We start from the raw sequence: 23,138 nt of genomic DNA, 5'->3' as shown, positions 1-23,138 counted from the left end.
TAGGGGCTACGTCCCCATCTTCTGCAGTAGAAACACCATGTGCACCCCACCCAAGACCTAGAAGTGAGATTTAAAAATATTTACGTATCTTCAAGAGCCAAATCCTTCTCAGGGAGGCACCACGACTCAAAACTCCAGGTTAGTCAATATGTACGTAGCCCAAAATGTTTCCGGGATAGAGTGCCAACTGAAAAAAATAACTGTTGAAATGGAATATGTCCAAACCCAGACGAAATGAGAAAAAAAGTTCTTGACCCTGTCTTCACCTTTCCATCTGACCACCAACGTAAGAGAAACTGGCTTTGAAGGACTACCACATACTAATGCTTGGGACTCATGAAACCTTATTCAGTAAAAGCGGCCGCCGTTTATAAACTATTTAAATGTCTATATTCCCACCAACAAATGAGAGAATTGCTAACGAAACCTCTTGGGGTGGTAATTTGTTTTTCCTGAAGAGAAGGGAAATGTGCTGTAACAAAATGCCTCACTAATGTTCTTTCTCAAATGGCTTTATACTCTGGCCGAACAATGGAAGAAAAAACACATGGGTTTTGAAATTTTTTTGATTTTTTTTCCAACCTCAAATACAGAAGGGATTCCTACCAAACGTGGCTACTTATTGGCCCCTTTCTTACAGAACTGGCCTCTTTGAGACTTTGCTCCCTAATGTGACTTGGCTCCACATTTTTCTTTCATGTTATTAGATGCACAAGTATTAAATTAGCATAAAGACAGAGGAGCTGGCATGGCACCAATGATCACAATTACTGCTTCTCCACATGGATATTTATAGCACGTACAGCAATAAATCTAAGCCATAAATAGCTCTATTTGCAAAGTTTTATCATCATTGAAGGTTTAGAGATTTTAAATGACTCAAAAACACAAAGCCAAGGCATTCCAATTTATAACTTCATTTGACTGGCAAACTATCCAGCTTTATTTGGAGAGCTGGGATTATCCCCATTTCACTGATGAGGAAACCAGAAGTACAAAACTGTCCATCAAGTTGAGCTAGCTTGACACCCCAAATCTCATTTAAGGTTTTTAAGTAAGAACTGCATTTTAAGCAAAAGTAACCTATTTAGAAATGAGTTTCTCCAAGCTCCTCAGCTAAGGATTTATTCCTCTTTCCTGTGACTGGTCTGTATTTTTGGTCAACCATAATCCTGAAGGAAGGGCCATTCGGCGGAGCACAGGACCACCAGAGCTCTGCTGGCAGGAAGGCCCTGTGGCCCTGGGGAGAGGGACGCTCTGCCTACGTGACCGCTGCGCGGCATTCTAACACAGGGGACCTAAGGAGCACGGCTTAGGTTTCACAGGGGCTTTTCACCTGCTACCTGCATCCATTAGAGACTCTCACGGAATCACACATGGGGTGGCTGAGGCCCGAGGCTTGCGTAGTGCTGTGTGCATGCCACTGAGCACCTGCTGACCCCCGCAGATGAGCACAAAGAAGAGTCCAAGGTGGGGAGCTGGGATGAGGGGCAGGAGCCCCGTGGAGTGCCCCCTCAGAGCCAGCTCTGCCCACGTCCACCGCCTGCTGCAGTGTCAGCACCCTAACCCTTGCCATTTGCAAAAGCAGTAATTTTTTCCTATATGGGCATCTCAATATAACTAGACTCTGGTTTTGACATTTTGCCCCATTAAAGACAGAAGTATGGGACACTGTTTTGCCAGTCAACTGTATCTTTTTCCTACGCAAATTTTTTTTAATTGATGTAGAAAATCTAAAATAGAAAACTAGTTTTCTAAGCACAGCTAAAAGCTTGGACTAATTATTTATAGCAGGTCTGTCTCTGATTACTTGTCAACTCCTTTAAGCATGCCCTCAAAAAATCCATAGTCTTCAAAATTACACACGATAAAGTTGTATGCTTTTAAATGTCTAATGGTATAAGGCTCACCACTTATAATATGTAATCCTACCAGAAATGTTAAAACTTGTGGAAGAAACAAGTTGTGGTTTGTTTGCTTGTTTTGTGTTTTTTTTTTTTTTTTAAGACAGAGAGGGAATGCCAAGCCAAGCGTGGAGCCCGATGTGGGGCTCAGTCCCATGACCCTGAGACCGTGACCCGAGCAGAAACCAAGAATCGGCTGCCTAACTGAATGAGCCACTCAGGCACTCTGAAAACATTGTCATTTTTTATTTAAAAGAATGAACGTACTATAAATGGTACTTGAAATGCAGTAATTCTATATTTGATAAATACAAGGGATAGATTTATTCTACCAAAAAAGGGAAGAGTTAGGAAATGACTGAATTTAAATCATACAAAAAATATAAAAGGCTGTAGGCAATAAATCACTGATAAAAATGTTCAGTGTTTTTACTATCATAATAAAACAAGCGTAAAACCAGTAATGATGCACATACAGATACGCCCTCACTACAAAACCAAGGGCAAACACACCAATGCTCTCAATACACGATGCACACATCACTGAGTTAGAATTTCATTGCACACATGTCATTTCTTAATTTAGGGAACCGGGATTTCTACATCAGTTTCTACCAGAAGACCAAGAAAGGCCGCTATTCGGCCAGAGCCCACAGGCCCAAGCGCAGCCTCTGCCCCGGCCACACCTCTCCCTGCTGCCACCACGAAAGCTGCCCCGCGCGGGGTGACCTACATGGACCCAGTCAGGGGCTCTAACTCTACACATCTCTCATATCGCCTTCAGCAGTATCTGGCTTAAAACAGATACCTCCTCAGGGGCGCGGGTGGTGCAGGCAGTTAAGCACCAGATTCTTGGTTTCAGCTCAGGTCTGAATCTCAGGGTCAGGAGATCTGGCCCCACGTCAGGCTCTGTGCTCAGGGGGAGTCTGCTTGAGCTTCCCTCTCCCCCTTCCTTCTGCCCCTCCCCCTTGCTCGTTCTCCCTCTCTAAAATAAATAAACCTTTTTAAAAAAGAGAATTAAAAAAATTAAGGACGTAGCTATGTATTTTACTTCAAGGAGCTTGTGCTCATGATGAAAGAATACTGTGCTTAATTATGTATGTATACAAAACAGAAAATGATAAAAAGCATCCAGTCGGTAAGGAACAAGTAAAACTATCCCTATTTTAGATGACATGAAATATGCATAGAATACCCTAGAGACTGCATGAAAAAACAAAATACTAGAACTGATAAATGAGTTCAGTAAAGTAGAATACTAAATGATTGTACAGAAGTCCATTGCATTGCTACACACTAAAAATGAAGCAACAGAAAGAAATTAAGAAAGCAATCCCATTTACAATGACACCAAAAGAAAAAAGAAAAAAAAAGTCCTAGGAAACAAACTTAACCAGGGAGGTCAAGACCTATACTCTGGAAACAATAAAATACTGAAGAAAGAAATTGAAGATGACACAAATAGAAATATTCCATGCTTGTGGATTGAAAAAATATTAAAATGTCCATATTGGACCCAAAAAAAAAGTCCATATTGGGCAGCCCGGGTGACTCAGCAGTTTAGCGCTGCCTTTGGCCCAGGGCGTGATCCTGAAGACCCAGGATTGAGTCCCACATCAGGCTCCCTGCATGGAGCCTGCTTCTCCCTCTGCCTGTGTCTCTGCCTTTATTTATTTATTTTAAATAAATAAAATCTTTAAAAATAAAAAGTAAATAAAATGTCCATATTACACAAAACAATCTATAGATCTGATACAATCCCTTCCAAAATACCAACAGCATTTTTCACAGAACTAGAACAAACAATCTTAAAATTTATATAAAACCACAAGACCCCAAATAGCCAAAGCAATTTTGAAATAGTAAAAGCTGAAGGCATCACAATTCTGGACTTCAAGTTATATGCCAGAGCTGCAATAATCAAAACAGTACCATACTGGCACAAAAAGAGACCCACAGTTCAACAGAATAGAAAAATCCAGAAATGGACCCTCAACTCTATGGTCAACTAAGCCTTGACAAAACAAGAAAGATTATCCAATGGAAAAAAAAAAAGACCATCTTTTCAACAACTGGTGTTGGAAAAACAGGACAGCTATATGCAGAAGAGTAAACGTGGACCACTATCTTACACCATAGAAAAAAGATAAAATCGACACATATTAAAGACCTAAATGTGAGGCATGAAACCATCAACATCCTAGAGAGAGCACAGGTTAAGTAATCTGACAACAGCCATAGCAACGTTTTTCTAGATATGTCTCCTGAGACAAGGAAAATAAAAAATGAGCTATTAAGACTCCATCAAAGTAAGAAGCTCCTGGACAGCAAAAGAATCTAAAGACAATCTATGGAATGGCAGAAGGCGTCTACAAATGGCATATTGGATAAAGGTTAGTCTCCAAACTCTATAAAGAAATTATCAAACTCAACACCCAAAAAAAACAATTCAAAAACAGGCAGAAGACATTAACAGACATTTTCCCAAAGAAGACATCCAGATGGCCAACGACACATGACAAGATGCTCAACATCACTCATCGGGGAAATACAGATCAAAACTACAATGAGATAGCACCTCACAACCGTTAGGACAGCTAAAATCCACACCAGAAACAACAGGAATTGGTGGGGATGCAGAGAAAAGTGAACCCTCTTACACTGTTGGTAGGAGTGCAAAGTGGTGCAGCCACTGTGGGAAACAGGATGGAGCTTCCTCAAAATTTTAAAAGTAGAACTACCCGACAATCCAGTAATTGCACTAGTGGGTATTTACCCAAGTCATACCAAGACAAGAATTCTAAAAAATAAAAATAAAAAATAAAAATTACGCTGTGTTTATTGCAGTATTCACAATAGCCAGATTATGGTGGCAGCCAACATGTCCACGGATAAATCGATGGGCATAGAAGGTATCCACACACACATACACCAGAGTATTATTTAGCCATAAAGAAGAACGAAATCTTGCCATTTACAACAACAGGGATGATCTAAAGAGTATAATGCTAAGCAAAATAAGCCAGTTAGAGAAAGAAAAATATGATTTCACTCATGTTGAAGTGAAGAAACACAACCAATGAACAAAGGAAAAAAAAAACAAAAAAACAAGCCAAGAAACAGACTCTTAACTATTGAAGACAAACTGATGTTTGCTAGAAGGAAGGTGGGAGATGGGGGTTAAGGGTACACGTGGCATGATGAGCACTGAGAAATGTACGGAACCACCGAATCACTGTATTATACACCTGGACCTGACACGACACTGTATATTAACCACACTGGAATTAAAATAAAAAAAAAAAAGGTAAAAAATAGAAAATGAAAATCCACCCTAATCTCTCCATAGATGGGCAATATTTCACGTATATCTGGCATTAGACAGGGTCTGTCAACACTTACCTTTTAACACTTTCTAAATGATCCCCTCAGCAGACAAAACCTTCCTCGGCTGGCCCTGAGTCTCCAACAGCTACTGGTCCTCACGTCCCTATAGTGAGCCTTAAATTCCTTACAAACGTGCACTTGGTATTCCTAACAAGGAAGGGGAACGGTCATGATGCATCAGTGGGAAAAATTAACCACATATTTGGAATTCTGTGGAAACAGGTTTACAAGAAGAAAACAGGCACCTGGCAGGAAAAAAAAATGTCAAGGAAATTATTGAGACATGATACACTTCCTGTCAAAACAACACATGAAGTGATGATTCATTCGATCAGTATCTCCTACTAGATGCGATGCAGCTCTAACCGCTCCGGGGCCTTAGTGACCTTTGCTGTGCCTCGGAAGGGTTTTCAGTCTTGATTACCAAGCTGCTCGAAGGATCTGGGCCCAAAAGTACGTAAAGCCAGCAGGCGCTCACCGTGCTCAGGGCCGTTGTGCAGGTCGTAGGAAGGCCGGAAGGCGCTGTCGCCTCCCCCAGCTCCGCTGCAGCTCCAGCCGGGCCCTGACGGGACCCGAACCACGCCGCTTCCCCACGCCAGAGCTGTGCCCCAACAGACACGTTAGAATCCGTTCAATCCTGATGCACGAAGCACAGCACCGAGTCCTTCGTCCAAATTTCCAGAATTCTTTAAACCGGCTCCAGTCTCCAAGGGTCATTGGAATACATACCAAGCCAGGTTTTACTCTAGAAATTCAACACGTAAGCTTATTACGAGCACACCGCCAGCACAGCGCAACATAGAGTGTCCTCTAACGTCCAAGTTTCTAACTTACTTAACTGGGGGGGTAAGTATTTACAATATGAGGCCAAATTGGAAAGGGTTGCTTTTTTTTTTTTTTAAGTCACATAATAATACTTGTTTAAGACACATCCATTTTACAGTTCAAGTTTGTGATTGAATCCTGCCGTCGGATAGGTACTCCGATTTTATTTGTGAACTAAGTACAGATTTTCATTAAAATGTTTATTTCTGGGCAGCCCGGGTGGCCCAACGGTTTAGCACCGCCTTGAGCCCAGGGTGGGACCCTGGAGACCCCGGATCGAGTCCCAGGTCGGGCTCCCTGCATGGAACCTGCTTCTCCCTCTGCCTGTGTCTCTGCCTCTCTCTCTCTCTACGTCTCTTATGAATAAAAAAATAAAATCTTTAAAATAAATAAATAAAAAATAAAATGTTTATTTCTTCAATTTGCTTATTTTCATTATCTCTGAAGCAAATTCGTAGTCACTGTGCAAATCGAGAACAATGGAAGGGCAGGAAAAAGTGGACAATACTTTGGTCTTCATCATACGGGGTACGGGCCCCAGAAAATGCCCTGGTGTGGGCTGGGGACGCCCCGCACACGGCATCTCATGCCACGGCCCAGCCCCGTGCACTGAGGGGCCGCTGAGTCCCCGAAACTCTGCTCAGGCCTCGTACCCCTCAGCCCTCGGCACCCCAGACACACGACCCCTCACCCAATATCAAACTCAGCTCAGTGAAGGCCCAAAACCCAGGCGTGACAGCCCGAGCCCCAGAGGGCCAAAGCTTGGAGAAGAACTCCGGGAAGGGGACCTGGAGGCCCTGCGTTCCCCAAGGAAAGTCCCCGCAGAATCATGTCCAGTTTCCAAAACACCAAGTTATCACGAGGTTCACGGACAGCTAGAAGGATCGTCCTGCCTTAAAAACACCAGCGTTCTCAGGACGAGTCCGTTTTCTTTACTATTACCAGTCGGGTGTACAGACAACAGTAGAGGTTTTTGAAACTTGCTATAGCTTTTGAGGAAAATCATGAAATCAGATGAAGTTTTAGGGGAACAAGTAGAGAAGGTGAGGAGGAAGGAAGCGTGGAGAAAAGGGAGAAAAGGGAGAGAGAAAGAAAGAGAAAGAACCAGCATAAGCTGTATTTTAGCTAAAAAGTGACATTATCAAAAAGCCATGCGTTTCAGGCCATTCTCTACACCCAGGCGGGAAGAACTGATACACGGGGATGTTAAGTTCCATCCAACATCAAATTTACAGCCATTTTCAGTCATCTTAGAATTCATCTAAAAATAAGTGCTAGAGTATTCCCGGCCGGTTACATCGTTCCCGGGCAGGGAGGCCCAAGGGGCGCCGCGGGATCGCAGGCCACGAGCCGCGTGTCTCCCTGCGACCGACAGACGCGCCAGCAGCAGCGGACTCGGCCCCCACGTGCCCCAGCCGCCCCAGCAGGGAACCGCGCGGCCGCCAGGAACGGAGGGAGCCTGGGGCACCATCTTTAATCCCACAGAGATGAAGCCTAGGAAGGGGACTCACCACGGAGAAGGGCTTGACGCAAAGCCCTGGGCTTCAAATGATGTCACCAGCACCCACAAAGGCCACGTGACCCACTTGGTAGGTCAGTAGCTGTGCTAAGATCTCAACCCAAATTCTGCTTCTGGTCTGGCCTCTGATACACTCAGATTAAGTCCTTTTAAAAACTTTCTTGGGGATGCCCGGGGGGCTCAGCGGTGGAGCATCCACCTTTGGCCCAGGCCGTGACCCCGGGGTCCCGGGATCGAGTCCCGCATCAGGCTCCCAGCAGGGAGTCAGAGTCTGCTTCTCCCTCTGCCTGGGTCTCTGCCTCTCTCTCTGTGTCTTTCATGAATAAAATCTTTAAAAAAAGAAAAAAGAAAACTTTTCTTCTTCCCAAAAATCTACTACCAGACTTAAAATGAATGGCACAAACCACCAGCAGTCATGTTCAAGTCCCACTAAAAAAAAAAAAAAAAAAATACTACATTCATTTAAACCTCAACATTTTGTCTACATCTAATTTCTGCTGCTCTCAACAAAGATACCACAACAAGCCTGTGGAGATAAATTTTCCTACGATCAGCATCAAAGGGCAAAATTATTCATTAAATACAAAAAGCTGCATCATCATTTCCCAATCATAATCCATCAGGAACTAGAGAATGACAGAGGGAGTCAAATACACGAGACAGGTACAGATCATTCCCTCCTCCAAAGCGGTATATTCCACAATATCCAAATCACGCTTGGCATTCTTCAAGATGCGATTTTTTTCAACTGCTCATGGTAAAGTTGAGTTTTCCCTCCTAAAAATTCCTGTTTTCGTAAGACAAGCCAAGCAAAAAGCTATTTTGAGACGTTCTGTAGATAAGCATAGATTATTCATTTTTATGGCAAAACAAGCAAATTTATATCTGAAATAGATTACTTGCTTCTATGTGAAATTTCAAAATTTTATAAAGCTAAAAAACAAACAAAAATAAAGACATGAGACCTTCATATCTCATAATAAACTATTTCAGTCCAAGCTGGAAGCTAGCTAGCCCTGAAGGAATGATTAGAACTCCCATGGCTAAGATTTTAAGGATTCTTAATACTTCATATTCAATGAGGAGGCCATCAATAGTTCTGGCAATCAAATGAAAGAAACAATTCAAGTTTTACTGAACAACTTAGTGTGACAAAAAACATACAATTACTTCTATTCTCCCTTAATAATCCATCAGTTAAAGTCCTATTAAAAAATGGGAAAGAGGTCTCGTGTGTTGTCTCTTGCCTCCAAAAATAGGGAGTGGTCAGTGGGAAACTTCCTAAGTCACTAGGGGCTGTGGTAACTGGTACAAAAGGCACTTGGAGAAATCCATCCCTGAGAACTTCCGACAGGTCGGGACCTGGCAAGTACACGAAAGCCTACATTGAAAAGTTAGATGTGCTGAGTGTGATAAAAGTGGCTTCTTCTGAATCCAAGGTAGAGAGATTACACCTTCTCTAAAATGATTAATCTGAGGGTAACTTCTCCCACCAATCCATCCCAACCAGACGCTACCTCCAGCCACCTTCATAAACAGGTGGCAATAAAATCACTGCCTAAAGAAATCACAGTTCATGGACATGATCAATTAGAAAAGATTGGTTCCATCCTATTTGGAAGAGATATTCCATCTGGAAACGATAGGCGCTCTATGGATAAATGTAGAGATCTTCACATTATATGAGTTCCAGACTAAAGGCAGGACTGATCATAGATTTCTGGGGTTTTCCACGCACGTAAAGGTACAAGTGGCTTTTTTACCCTCTTCCCTACCTCTTTTCCTCAAATAATTAGAGTGTCATGCTCTCGAGAGTTATGTTGGACAAACCAAAGCGCCAAATAATCTGAGGTTGGGGTAGGAGAGGAAGGTGACAGGAGGTGATAAAAAATTAATAAAACCACTAAGAGTCTTATTTCAATTTTTTTTTTTTGGCGAACACTGTCTTAATGAAAGACGTTAGCTAAAAGGTTTATACACAGCGTAGTTTCAAAAAGTCACGCATGCCACCCTCTCCACATAACTTCACCGTCACCGCTAACTTCAAGTTGGTAAAGTTGATGTAGCAATGTCCATTTATTTTTAAACCAGAACATCAAGGAAGGGATAAATAGGTCTGCTTAGGATTGGTGTGAAATAAAGGCTAAAAAGAACTCTTCTCTATTTAAAATTCATCTCCTCTTTGAAGGAAAGGACTTTACAGGTGAAGACTTCCTCTAAGTGGGAAGTCCATAGTAAGAAAGCATCAAGCCGCTCTGAGTTCCAGGCTTCTAGACAAGCGAAGAAGAACCCTACGCAATTTCCTACCCATCAGGACCAGTGGCAAATGACAGGTTTCCCACAGAAGGCAGGCACAAGTCGTTCCAATTTTCAAACAGGCGGATTCTACAAGCTATGGATTCAAGGAGTATCATTTTGATTCTACATAAGGTCCTAGAGCAGACTATTGGAAGAGACAGTGGCTACTTGGAGCCAGTGTGGACTCCCTAAGAGGAAATCACTTAAGAGGGACCCCTGGGGGGCTCAGCTGTTGAGCGTCTGCCTCAGGCTCAGGGTGTGACCCCGGGGTCCCGGGATCGAGTCTCACATTGGGGTCCCCCCGCAAGGAACCCGCTTCTCCCTCTGCCTGTGTCTCTGCCTCTGTGTGACTCTCATGAATAAATACATAAAATCTTTAAAAAAAAGAAGTCACTTGAGAATAACCTCATTCCATCATGTAATTACTAAACTGCTAACTTCACATACTAGAGATACAGGTTTGTTGGACATTGTATAGATCCTTATGGAAAGATCGAAAATCAAAAATCTGATGCTCGTACAAGAGTAATCAGTTGAACTCTACCTGACATTGGCAAACATCAAACAGAAATTTGTACAGACACACCAAATTGCCTTGCCTTAGGACTAGGCCTTTAGCCTACATAAGAGTGTTATTATATCACTAAAGCATTAAAGAAATACCTATCAAACCCATGCAAAACTTGGAACTAAAAGGAACAGTAAGTTTAACGATCTAAAATACTTGGAAAAGTTAGAGCAAAAGGCTAAATGCAGAAAACAATTTTGAGAAATTTCAGTTCTATTCGTAGGACTAAGAAATCGAAAGGAAAGAGGAAAGGAAAGAGGAAAGGAAAGAGGAAAGGAAAGAGGAAAGGAAAGAGGAAAGGAAAGAGGAAAGGAAAGAGGAAAGGAAAAAGGAAAGGAAAAAGGAAAGGAAAGGAAAGGAAAGGAAAGGAAAGGAAAGGAAAGGAAAGGAAAGGAAAGGAAAGGAAAGGAAAGGAAAGGAAAGGAAAGGAAAGGAAAGGAAAGGAATTGCCAGTCATAAAAGAGACAGGGCTCAGCAGCAGTATCTGTCTAAAAAAAAATACACCTCAGACTTGGAAATTTTTGAGATGACTGACCATCAAGAGTCACTAATGCTATTTAGAAATAACATAGTTCAAATGCCCTCATTTGAGCAATTATTTTATCCCTGGTTCTGTGCTAAGCACTTTCCACAGGCTACCATGGAATCCTTTTAACCATGCTATGGGAGGAAGAGCTAAAAAGGTCCGCTAAAGGTGACCTCCCCGGGACAAGGTAGTAAGTAGCAGAACCCAGGAATCTCCTCAAGTCGGCCCTGCAACTGGTCATGCTAACCCCGAGGCTTTACTGCTTCCCTAAAATGCGGGGGGGCGGGGGGGGGGGGCATTAAGCAAGAGTACGAATGGCTCTACAGTGCTCCGTGCTGTCCCAACAGCATCTGGAAGTACCACACTTTAAGAATATAGCCAACTGGAATATGTTCCGTATCTAGGGGCGGTGAGAGGAGTCAAAATCCTGTCACTTAACAAAAGATGAACAGGTTTTTCTTTTCTGACATAGAAGACTTGAAGGCAGGGTATGGAATGTGTTTTTAAACCTGAGGGACTGTCACGAAAGTAAATTGTTCAGAACGGCCCCTCATCTCATCAGCAAACTGTATGATAAAACAATTCTCCCCTTAACCTTTCCAAAGATACACCTGGAGGGTTGGTGATATCAGCACAGCAGAGAACTAGGAGGTCCCAACATTCACCCTCCCCAACAACAAACCAACAACAAAAAAAAATAGCTCAATGAAAAGCAACAGAAATATTATGGAGCTAAAATATTATGGAGGATGGTCACAGAGAAAGAGCATAGGAAGCATCTTACCTGCATCATTCCATTCTCCCAGTCCAGAGCAGCTTGGTGCTAAAAACAATCCCCCGAAAGGATTTCACCACACAGGGTAAAGGATAGGAAGAGAACCCCAGAAAGTCTCATTAATTAACCAAAGGGACAGCATGAGAGGAAGAGGAAAAAGAAATCTATGAAATAATCACAAAGCAATTAAGTCATAGTAAGTTTTTATCTAGAAATAAGGACTCAACATCATAAATGAAAATGGTTTAAATTAATAGACAAAGAGCAGGAGATCCCTGTGTGGCTCAGCGGTTTAGCGCCTGCCTTTGGCCCAGGGCGTGATCCTGGGGTCCCGGGATTGAGTCCCGCATCAGGTTCCCTGCATGGGGCCTGCTTCTCCCTCTGCCTCTCTGTGTGTCTCTCATGAATAAATAAATAAAATCTTTTAAAAAAAATAGACAAAGAGCAGCTGAATGGACAAAGAAAACAAAAACAAGACTCAGCTGTAGCTGCCTGTGAGACTCATTTAACCTTGAAGAACACTCCTAGACTAAGAGTGCCAGGATAGAAGAATATTCCATGCAAATGGAAATTAGGAGAGAGAAGGGATTGCTACACATGTGACACAAAGTTTAAGTCAAAACTTATAATGAGAGGAAAATAAGATCATTGTACAATGACATTGTACTTTGACATTGTACAAAGGTCAATTCATCAAGAAGATTTAACAATTATATGTGTACCTACTATTAGAAAACCTAAATAGTACATTTACAGATCTGAAGGCAGAAATAAACACAAAGCAATAATACCAGGGACTTCAATAACCCATTTTCAATGATCAATAGATCATCTAGACAGAAAAATCAGTAAGGAAAAAGTGGACTTGAAGTACACTGCAGGCCAGATGGACCTACGTATACCAACATTCCATTCAGCAGCAGAACAGAATATTTAAAAAAAAAAAACTCATTCTAACAAACATAACACAATTGAGATATTAAATATCATTTCCAAACATGATGATATGAAACTAGGTATCAGTAACAGGAAGAAAGTTGGAGGTGGGGAGACAGAGTTACAGTATGTGGCAATTAAAACAATACACTTCCAACCACCAATAGGTCAAATACATAAAAAGGGATGTCAAGGGCAGCCCGGGTGGCTCAGCGGTGTAGTACCGCCTGCAGCCCAGGGCCTGATCCTGGGGACCCGGGATCGAGTCCTGCGTCGGGCTCCTGCATGGAGACTGCTTTTCCCTCTGCCTGTGTCTCGGCCTCTCTCTCTGTGTATTCTCATGAATAAATAAATAAAATATTTTTTAAAAAGGTAAGAAAGGAAGGTCAAAAAATACTTTGAGAAATAATGTCAATACAACATACCAAAACTTAGGGGATGCAGCAAAATCATTTCTAAGAATTTTGAAGAAAACCTCTATTTCTATAAAAAGTGATAAACACATTAAAAACATCAATTAATGTGGTACATTAATAGAAGAAACCTGTCTCAAAGGATTCAAAGAAAGCATCTGGGGCAGCCCCGGTGGCCTAGCGGTTTAGCGCCGCCTTCAGCCCAGGGCATGATCCCAAAAGAAAGCATTTGGCAAAATTCAACATGCTTAAAAACTCAACAACTTGGATACAGGAGGAACACGTGCCTCTGCATAATAAAGGCCATATATAACTCACGGCAACACCATACTCAACAAAGGTAAAACGTTCCCCTTCAAAATTAGGAACAAGACAAGGATATCCATGCTTTCCACGCCTGTGCAACATAGTACTGAAAATCCTAGCTACAGCACTTAGGCAACAGAAAAAGAGGCAAATAGCAAAGGAAAAAAAATTGTAAACATCGTGATCTTGTATATAGAAAATCCTAAAGAACTACACCAAAAAACAAACAGCCTTTAAATTCAATAAAGCTGCAAGGTACAAAATACAGTGTGTTGCATTTCTATACATTAACAACTACCTGGAGAAAAAAAAAAATCCCATATACAATAGCACCAAAACAGATATACAGGAATAATTTAAATGAGAAAGTAAACTATATGCCGAAAATTTTAAGACACTGACAAAAAGATGATAACACAAATATGAGCTACCCATGTTCACAGATCTGAAGAATTAGTACTGTCAATATATTGGTAACGTCCACACTACTCAAGGCCATCTACGGATTCAAAGTAAACCCCCTCAAAATTCCGAAAGCACTTCACAAAAAAACAAAAAAAAAAAAGATCCTAAAGTTTGTATGAAACCACACAAGACCCTGATAGCCAAAGCAAGTTTAAGAACAAGAAGGCTGGAGGGATCACCCTCTTGATTGCCCGTCGTGCTACAAAATACAGTCCTTCAGGGGCATGTGGCTGGCTCGGTCAGCAAAGCAGAAGACTCTTGATCTTGGGGTTGTGAGTTCAGCATAGAGATTATTTTAAAACAAAATCTTTAAAAGAAAAAAAAGCTATATTCATTCAAATAGTATAGTATCGGCACAAAAGGACACGTAGATCGATGGCCCAGGGATCCCGCAATAAACCCGAGCTTCTATGGGAAGTTCACTCACAGCAAAGGACCCAAGAACAAACAACAGGGAAAGGACACGCTCCCCAGTAAGTGGCTTCGGGGAACAGAGTGGCCTGCGACCTTAAACCACACACACACAAGCTCGGAAGGAAGCTAGAGACTCGACACCGGAACTGAGGCCCTAAAACTCAGACAAGAAAACATAGAGAAAAGCTCCGTGACGCTGATGTAGCGTCCAAATGGTTTTCTCCGTCAGCTTTGGCGGGGTCCAGGGCCGAGCACCAAGGAAGGATTCTCGAGATGTCCCTGGTGCCAAACGGTGGTTTTGTTCAAGGTCAGGGACAGACCGTGGGCTGGCAGAGCGGCTGCCTCTGCCCCCCGATGGCCAGGAGCCCGTGATCAGCTACGGGGAGGGCAGAAGTCAAGATGAGGGAAGTTCCAAAAGGAATTTTTTTTTAAGATTTTATTTATTTATTCATGAGAGACACACAGAGAGAGAGAGAGGGAGAGACACAGGCAGAGGGAGAAGCAGGCTCCATGCAGGGAGCCCGATGTGGGACTCGATCCTGGGACCCCAGGGTCACGCCCTGGGCCCAAGGCAGTTGCTAAACCGCTGAGCCCCCCAGGTGCCCCCAAAAGGAATTTCTTACGCTGAAGAAGACTCACAGGATACAAGAGGCCGTGCTATTGTCTAACTAAGGTGCTTTTCCCCGCAGCAAGGCGTTAACATTAGGACACTGAGGAGCTTCGAGGAGGACCATTTGTCAATGGGCTGCGGGTTATAAGGACATTTAATTTTATCTATGTCTCATTCTGCCTTTATCTCCTACATCAACATCAGGACTTTTGGATAAGACATCAAAAGCATAAGCAACAAAAGCCAACAAATGGAAACAGATCAAACCCCAAAGCTTTTGCACAGCAAATAAATAAATAAATAAATAAATAAATAAATAAATAAATAAGAGAAATCTCTGCAAATGATCTAACAAGAGCTTAATAGCCAAAAGTATCTGGAGAACTTATACAACTCAAGCACACGAACAAAAATAATCCAGTTAAAAAATATGCAGGGGCAGCTGGGCGGCTCAGTGGGTTAAGTGTCTGCCTTCAGCTCAGGTCATGAATCCAGGGTCCTGGGATGGAGCTCCCTATCGGGCTCCCTGGAGCCTACTTTCCCTCTCTCTGCCCCTCCCTCTGCTTATGCTCTCTTGCTAATAAAAATTTTAAAAAATAAATAAAAATGTTTAATGTGTAGAGGATCTGAATAGACATTTTCCAAACACATACAGACGGCCAACAAGTACATGACCTGGTGCTCAGCACCACTTAGCAGGGAAAGGCAAGTCCAAACCATAATGAAGGGCACCTGGGTGGCTCAGTCGGTTAATTGTCCACCTTTGGCTTAGGTCATGATCTTAGGGTCCTTGAAGTAACCGAATGGGATGGTGGTTGCTAGGGAAAACGAGGAAATGTTAAGATGGCAAAGTTTTTACCTTTTGACCTGTAAGAGTAAGTTCTCCGGATCTAAGACCTCTCATGTTGACCGTGGTTAATACAGCATTGCGTAAAGCTCCTGAGAGCAGACCTCAAGCGTTCGCACCACATACACAAAGAACTTCACTGCAGGACATAAAGATTCGCTATCTTGACCTTGGTAATCATTCCCCAACATACGTAGCATGTCGTACACTCCAAATACAGATGCTTATATTTGTCAATCAAGTTGAGAGGGGAAAATAGATAGGTTGGGGTGTCCTTATGGTATCAGCTCCCCAGCACTTCAAGTATTCAAGAGTAGCATTCGAGCGGTCAAATACTCCCCAGTAGCTACACGGAGGGGCTGTGCATCTGCTAGAGGCTAACAGGAAAGTTTCAGGTTTCTCTCAATCCTAAGGCTCGGACTTTCCTCAACAATTGCACTCACTTACCCGGACAGAACATACAATTTCTGAAGGGGCCTGTGGAGCTGCCCCTTTATATCTGAGAAGGGCTAGTCCTCTAACCTCCTGGGCAACCTTCACCTTTCTTCCCCTGTAAACCAGTATTTCCCAATGCAACCCATACCTGCTGCACAGAAAAACACGGACAGTGGCCTTTACAGAAAGGCCGTGAACCAAAAGTTCTTGCTGACATGTCTGCAAAACTACTAACAGGAGCTTACTCTGATCTGAGCTCCCTGCAAAGTGGCCTAAATCAGGGTTTCTGCTTTCAATGAGCTGACAGGTTGGAAAGTCAAGACTGACATGTAGGAGCCCATAATGAAATCAGGGAAGGTGATCAACGCTGAATAAACCAGAGGGACCGGCAATATGTTAAAGAGCTCGGGAGGGAAAGAGCTTAGTGGTATTAAGACGGTCAAAGGTTCCGGAAGTATGCTTGAGCTTGCTTTGAGGATGGTACTAGGTTTTCGGTAGAAAGAAGAGACCCAACGTGAGGTCAGAGATGTTAGCAAGTTGTACGGGCTAACTCCGTCCCTGACTCCCGGTCCAGGCCACGTCCATGCTGACCTCTCATTGCCCTCTGAAACCTGGAAAACCTGCTAAAGCTAAAACTCTACTTGACTATTTTGTTTGTCATAAATATAACTACCAACGTTTTCTAGCACTCAGTCTCCACCAGGTGCTTCTAGAAGGGCCTTCTGTAAATTACCCCAATGAATCTTCAAAACCACCCAATGGGGCAGGTTATGATGATTATCCCCGTTTTACCAAAGGAAAACTTGAGGGAGAAAGAGGTCACAGAGCAGGGCCAGGGCCAGGCTGTCTAACTAGACAGTCTGGCTCCAGAGTCTCCACTGTTACTTACTTTGTTATAAGTTTTAGAGAATTTCTTTAAGTTACCAAGTGATGGGGGGGAAGGAGCACATGCTAGCCTTAAGCCACAAATGGCATAACTTGTGTTTGCCAAGGAACCTAGGAACTAAACCATGAATTCATTAACAGGCAATTGATCTCTTGATTAACATGTTACGGGAAGGTCTGTATATTTCAATAGTTAACATTTTAAGTATTTTTCAAGGGTGAAACGGTCACGTGTACACCTCTCAAACAAAGCCTGCCACTTGAAATAGGCTGGTTCAGTCGGTCTCTTCTGGACACGCTACCAAGGAAAGCAAACATGTCCTTGCCAGTCTCCACCTTGCTGGCCCTCCCTCATAGATACAAGGTTTTCTTTTAAAGAAACTTTCTCATTAACTTCTTATACAAATGAAACCTCAAATTAAGGAGAAAAAATAAGGAGAAATCACCTCTGAAGAAAAAAAAAAAAAAAACCCATCTGGTAAATGGATTCAAAATGAAGATCACTGGAACAAATGCCCAATATTCAATTACGTGACGTTTTTTGCTTTCCCTCATTTAAAAAATTATGTCAAATCTCATTATCTCGGTTATCCAGGAGAAGTAGTCCAGGAGCAGTAATGGTAGAAATAAGCAAATTACTACTGTGCCAAGATCAAATTAAGGAAAAAAATTACAGTTGATTAAGATGCACGATCATACAAAGGTACCTGGCGTTTTACCAGTCAAATGTCTAAGTGTCAAGTGTGCAAAAGCCCACAAAATGCAACACGTCCCGGGACGCCTGGATGGCTCAGTGCATTGAGCCTCCCACTCTGGATGTCAGCTCAGGTCACGATCCCAGGGTCATGGGATCAAGGCCTTGTGAGGGCTCTGCACTCAGTGGGGAACCTACTTGGGATTCTCTCTCCCCTCTTCCTCAGCCCCTCCACGGGCATGTGCATGCTCTTTCTCAAATAAATCTAAAAACAACAACAACAACAAAAAAAAAAGGCAACAGATCCTGAAAACTCTAAAACCAGAAAAGTACTGCCTGAGACTGGAAATCAACTGAAATTTAGAACCCAAAATAGGAATCATCTAACCTGACCCATCTCTTTGTGGCAAAGTCACATGAAAGAATTATCCTACAGCTTCTCTGTTCTACTAAAGCAATCTATGTTCAGATTCAATTAGACAAAACCTACGGCAACTAGATCTATCATATCTTATCAGTAAATCAAAGCATAATAAAATTACAGTCAGCCTAGGAGTCTGGGCTCTACCATCATCTACCAGACTTATGTGGCAGTACTATCCTAGCCAAGCCCCAACCGTAGAGGGTTTTCCAATATTCATAGCATCCATTTTTCTGGGGAGTCTACTTGGTCATAGACTCTGGCGAGGCTTTAAGTTAGAGCTTAGGTATCAATACAGTACTTACTTTTGAGCATAATGCCTAATATAAGTATTGTATTCCAGTTTCATTACCTATTGAGAGTACTTTTCCTTTTCCCATATGGCACATACTAAAGGCCACGTATCAGAGCTCACCTGCAATTTCTGCCTAATTTTGTCTTAGCCACCAAAGAACTTTCTTATAAAAGTACAATGAGAAAATATTCTAAACTCTTCTTGCAGTACTTACATGATAAAAAAAAAAAAAAAAAAAAAAGGCGTGAACTTCAGATGAGGCCCCTGATGACGTTTCATCAAGCCACGGTTACCATTTTTCCCCTTTAAGTGTTTCTAGACTTCTTAAAGGGCAGGACAGGTGCTTCAAAGGAACGTCTAATGACACCTGTTACATAACCTCTTCTTGGCCAGGTTATACGGTTGTGACAAGGAAGAAACAGTCCAAAGCAGAACAAACACTAATTCTCCATCCTCCATCCTACTATTAGCCAGGACGAGTCACCTGTGTGCCTCAGTTTCTCTAACCACTAAACGTGAGGTCTGATGTGATCCAAATTCCTAAAGTTAAATGGGCATAATAATCGCACAGAAGATTCACGGCAGGGCTCATAGTGTTGAGATTCTATGTTGTAGAAAGAAGTTCCAAAGGTTTTTGCGGGATTCATTTCCTGCCCTCCACATACTCCACAGGGCCTAGCTCCGCCATTCACCAAGAGGCGGCAAATCCAGAGATGTTTTAAGGACATACCTGTAAAATCCAGGACATATGTAAAAACCTCTCCTCTTACTCTGCTTGGACTGTCATGTGCAAAGGACAACCCAGATCACCTAGTAGGACAGGTGTCTGTTTTTGCTGTGGAAACGGGATTCCGCTTTCCCTGACAGCTTAGGGTCCAAGAACAGAGCACGCGAAGCTTCAGAAAACTAGAAACCCCACAGGACCATAAATGATGAGGGTCTGGTTTCTTTTTTCTTTTTTTTTTTTTTCTTTTCTCCCACGAGTGGCGGGCCGGATGGTGAACCTGCAAGATTCCGGGTCTGCAGAGGTGGGTCCAGACCCAGGCAGGGTCCCGGAGGCGGCGCACACGCGGGGCCGCGACCTGTCCCGGGAGGCAGGGGGCCCCCCTAGGGATCCAGCCGGCCGGACCCCAGAGCCGGGTCTGCGAGGCGGCCTGGACACCGCCTTCCACAGCCCGGCGGCAAAGACCAAGGCCCTGTGGCCCCCGCGGCGCCAGCAGGTTAGGGCTCCGTTGGGCCGCTCCCCCCCCAGGCACCCGCGGGGATGAGCCGGCGCGCGCCCCCCGTCCCCAGCCACGGAGCTGCGGGCGCCTCCGGGAGCAGCAGGGGCCTCCCCGCCAAGGGAGCGCGCTTGGACCGCCAGCCTGCGCCCCCTCGGCTCCGGGTCGGCTCCCCGCTCCCCCCGACCCCCGCCCCCGCACCCAAGACCCCCGCCCCCGGCGCGCCGCCCTGCGGGAACTTCCCTCCGCCCCGGGGGCCTGCAGCGGGGTTGGGGGGGCGTGGAGGGGGCACGGGGGCACTAGGGGAAGGCGAGGGGGGGCACGAGGGGGCCGGGAGAGGGTGGCGGGGGCGGCGGGGGGGCGCGGGGAGGGGAAGGGCAGTACGGGAGGGGACACGGGGGGCACTAGGGGAAGGCGAGGGGGGGGCACGAGGGGGCCGGGCGAGGGGGGCGGGGGGGCGCGGGGAGGGGAAGGGCAGTACGGGAGGGGGCACGGGGGCACTAGGGGAAGGCGAGGGGGGGCACGAGGGGGGCCGGGCGAGGGGGGGCGGGGGGGCGCGGGGAGGGGAAGGGCAGTACGGGAGGGGGCACGGGGGGCACTAGGGGAAGGCGAGGGGGGGCACGAGGGGGCCGGGCGAGGGGGGCGGGGGGGGCGCGGGGAGGGGAAGGGCAGTACGGGAGGGGACACGGGGGGCACTAGGGGAAGGCGGGGGGGGCACGAGGGGGCCGGGCGAGGGTGGCGGGGGCGGCGGGGGGGCGCGGGGAGGGGAAGGGCAGTACTGGAGGGGGCACGGGGGGCACTAGGGGAGGGGAGAGGGGGGGCACGGGGGAAGGGCACGGGGGCTGCACAGGGGCGGGGGAGGGCACCGGGGAGCCGCCGCCTCCGTGCGCCCCCGGCTGCCCCCAGGCTCCGCAGCTGCCGCCGTCCCCGGGAGCCCGGTCCCGCCCCCGCCCCGCGCCCCGGAGCCCGCAGCGGCCCCCGCCCCGACCTCCGCTGTCCCCGCGCCGCCCCCGCCCCCGGAGAGCGTGTTCCCGGGAACAAACTTTCCTGCCCTGAGCCACCGAGAGACGCGGGGTCGGCACCCCGAGGAGCACGCACCTGGAGCCGGACCCGCCGCCTCGCCCCGGAGAGCCGCCGCGCCCGCCCCGCGCCGCCCCGCGCAGGGAAGGTCTCCCCGAGCCGCAGACGCCGGCCGGGGCGGGCGGGGAGGGGGCGGGGCTGGGGAGGAGGGGGCGAGGCTGGGGGAGGGGCGGGGCCGGGGATGAGGGGGCGGGGCCGGGGAGGAGGGGGCGGGGCCGAGGAGGAAGGGCGGGGCCGAGGAGGAAGGGCGGGGCCGGAGGGGAGGGGAGGGGAGAGGCGGGTCCGGGGGAGGGGGCGGGGCTGGGGGAGGGGAGGGGCCGGAGTGGAGGGGCCGGGGAGGAGGGGCGGGGCCGGAGGGGAGGGGGAGGGGAGGGGGAGGCGGGGCCGGAGGGGAGGGGGCGGGGCTGCGGGGAGGGGGAGGGCGGGGAGAGGCGGGGCCGGAGGGGAGGGGGCGGGGCTGCGGGGAGGGGGAGGGCGGGGAGAGGCGGGGCCGGAGGGGAGGGGGCGGGGCCGGGGAGGAGGGGTGGGGCCGGAGAGGAGGGGAGGGGCCGGGGAGGAGGGGAGGGGCCGGGGAGGAGGGGCGGGGCCGGGGAGGAGGGGCGGGGCCGGGGAGGAGGGGCGGGGCCGGGGAGGGGCGGGGCCGGGGAGGAGGGGCGGGGTCAGGGCGGGGGCGGAGCAGGTGCTTGTGCCTGCACCCGCAGCTCCGGCCCCCCGCCCCGCACCCCCCCTCCCCGCACCCCCTCCCGCACCCCCTTCGCCCGCCCCCCTGCCCCGCCCCCCCGCCCCAGGACGCAACCCGAAGCCGCCCCGCCAGCCCCTCCCGGCCCGGGGCGCCGACGAGGTCGGTCGGGGGGGCGAAGCTGCCGGGCTGAGCGCGCAGCGGACCTACGCGGCCCGAGGCCCCCGACCGGGCGCCCCTCGCACCCTGGGGGGTCGCGCGCCTCCAGCTGTGCGAGCTCCCGCGGAGAGTCACCGGGACCCAGGAGCCTTCATGGAAACCATCACCGTCTCCACAGTGAAACCAGGGAAGGGGGGATGGGTGGTCGGGGGGGGGGTATGCGGGGTGCGGGGTGGATGGATGGTTGGGCGGGGGAAGCGGGGCTGGGGGGGATGCGGGGTGCGGGGGCAGATCCGGGGTCAGGGGGGATGGGGGTGCGGCGGGATGCAGGGCTGGAGGGGATGCGGGGTGCAGATCCGGGGTGGGGGCGATGGGGGTGCGGGGGATGCGGGGCTGGGGGGGATGCGGGAGGCAGATCCGGGGTCGGGGGGGATGGGGGGTGCGGGGGATGCAGGGCTGGAGGGCTCCCTTACTGGCTCGCGCGCCTTCCCCGCTCCGCTGAGCCTCCCCCAGCAGAGCGGCTTCTCCAGCAGCCTGGCCTCCCAAAGCAAACTTGAGACCAACTTTAAAGGCAAAATTCCCAAATCGCCTTTCCTTGGGAGCCCCCCTCAACGACGGGCTGTGCCAAGGCCCGGCACCGGGTGGCCCCAGGATTCTGGCGCCCAAGACCCCGGGCAGGGAGGAGCACCCCACCTGCCTGCGTCCGGGCCACCTGCGCCTCTTCTGAGCCTCGCCAGGCGTCGCCCGCTTTGCCGCTGGAAGGTAGCAAAACACCCGGGTCCTGCCCTGAAGGCCTCCCTGGGGTCCGCCTTCCTAACTGGGCCGCGCCCCTAACCCCAGCTGCAGCCCCAGGTGATTCTGTTTCACGTGGGGGCGAACCCAAGGCTTGGCCTCAGGCCCGCCTTAAAAAAAAAAAAAAAAAAGAAAAAGAAAAAAGAAAGTTCTTGCCCAGGCCAAGACTTCAAGGTATTCCAGATAACAACAGTAATATTCTTCTGAAAAACAACAAAAAATTCCAACCGTAAAAATGGTTCCCAAGTTCTGATAAGCAAAAAACGGTGTTAGTAGCCTTTGGTATTAATAGTCTTTTGACGCCACTAGGATGGAATCATCGTGTGTTTTTCTTTCTCTTTCCTTTTTTTCATTAATTGTGTCAGACATGTAGCGAGAAAAAAGTAAGAAAGTGTGGGAGGAGGAACAAGTATGGCAGGAGGTCACCTAAAACTCCTTCCCCGCTAAAAAGAAACCAGCACAACCCGGAATGGTGGAACCTTTCCCAGCCGAGGACGGATAATCAGGCTATCTGCGGCTTTCTGGCCCTCTGGCAAGCTCTGAACATGATCAATATTTAAATAAGTACTTGGCTTTCAACTTCCCTCGGTTCAAATATTAAGCAAAGTGGACGCAAGCAACCTTAAAAGAAGCCAGTGAATATATGAGGCAGGAAGCTGTCGGGTGTGTCAAGGACCCTTTGCGT

At 47.3% G+C, this 23,138-nt stretch overlaps 1 protein-coding gene across 11 annotated transcripts in view; it reads right to left on the bottom strand.

Moving 5' to 3' along the window:
- The window catches only part of ARHGEF28 (Rho guanine nucleotide exchange factor 28), a 289,077-nt gene extending 268,140 nt beyond the window's left edge, over positions 1-20,937 (bottom strand). For 9 of the 11 annotated variants that reach the window (XM_038530837.1, XM_038530833.1, XM_038530838.1 and 6 more), the window contains exon 1: positions 20,842-20,937. The gene's annotated coding sequence lies outside the window, so the exon portion shown is untranslated. Of the gene's footprint in view, positions 1-5,306; positions 5,375-20,841 lie in introns of those variants that run through there. The other 2 variants (XM_038530835.1, XM_038530834.1) reach the window with 2 other exon arrangements.
- Positions 20,938-23,138: the final 2,201 nt, after the last annotated feature.

Source organism: Canis lupus, chromosome 2 (assembly GCF_011100685.1).
Source record: "Canis lupus familiaris isolate Mischka breed German Shepherd chromosome 2, alternate assembly UU_Cfam_GSD_1.0, whole genome shotgun sequence".
Lineage (NCBI taxonomy): Eukaryota > Metazoa > Chordata > Mammalia > Carnivora > Canidae > Canis > Canis lupus.
Note: the sequence above shows the minus strand (reverse complement) of the source record. Positions and strands in the feature narration are given on the sequence as shown.